Consider the following 1,241-nt stretch of genomic DNA (forward strand, 5'->3'; position numbering starts at 1 on the left):
TTTCTAAGTTGAACGTTCTCCGTTTGTAGCGCATAACGTTCTTGACATTCTTCACTTTCAAAAACTTTTGTTTCTTTCAATTCTTGAATCATTTTTTTTAACAGATTATTTTCAGCATGACTTCTTTCTTTCTCTTTATAAAATTGTTCTTTCAGAGAACTACATTTTTGAATAAGAAGGTTTCAGTCATTTAACAAGTTATCAAATTCATTTCCCATTTGTTGACATAAATGACACGGTTCAGAATTTATTACCTTATCTTCTTCTGTTTTTGCCATCAAGCATATGTTGGCTTCTTCTTCTTCTTCCTCAGTTTCTGATTCCTCTGAATCATCCCATGTTGCCATCATTGATTTCTTTTTGAAGGGAAATCGTTTTGGTGGATTTTTGTTTGATGGACATTCTGCTTTGTAATGTCCCAATTTGTTGCATCCAAAGCATGTGACTTGACTCTTGTCAATCTCTGTTTTAAGATTTCTGTTTTGAAATCCCTTTTTGATTTGATCTCTTCTTCTCATCATTCTTTGTATTCTTCTAGTGAGAAGCGCAATTTCATCAGCATCTCCTTGTTCATTTTCTTTTGATTCTTCTTCAACTGGTACTGTGATTTTATCTTGAGAAACTTTCAGTGCTATTGCCTTTCCTTTCTTGACTGATTTGTCTTCTTGCAACACTACCTCATGAGCTCTTAGAGTTCCAATTAGTTCTTCCAAAGGCAGTGATTCAAGGTTCTTGGCTTGGCTTATAGCTGTCACCATTGGTCTCCAAATGATTGGGAGGCACCTCATGATTGTTCTTACTCTTTCTTGCACAGTATAAGCTTTGCCAAGAGAATGCATTTCATTTACTATTGTGGTGAATCTTGAGTACATTTCATCAATGGTTTCTCCTTCTTGCATTTCGAACAATTCGAATTTCCTTATACCAATGTCTATCCTTGTTTCTTTGACATGGCTTGTTCCTTCATGGTGAGTTTGCAATGTATCCCAGACTTCTTTTGCAGTTGTGCATTCATCTACCCTTTCACTTTCTTCCCTGCTTAAAGCACATGATAAGAATAATTGAGCTTTAGAATTTAGAAGTACCTTAGCTTTATCTTCTGCCGTCCAATCTGCTTCCTTTTTTAAAGCAGAATTCGAGTCATCTTGATCAACCCTTGGTGTGAAATCTCCATCTATAATAATGCGCCACATTCCTGTGTCTTGAGATTTTAAGAACAACTGCATTTTGTTTTTCCAAAA

Source organism: Cicer arietinum, chromosome 2 (genome assembly GCF_000331145.2).
Source record: "Cicer arietinum cultivar CDC Frontier isolate Library 1 chromosome 2, Cicar.CDCFrontier_v2.0, whole genome shotgun sequence".
NCBI lineage: Eukaryota > Viridiplantae > Streptophyta > Magnoliopsida > Fabales > Fabaceae > Cicer > Cicer arietinum.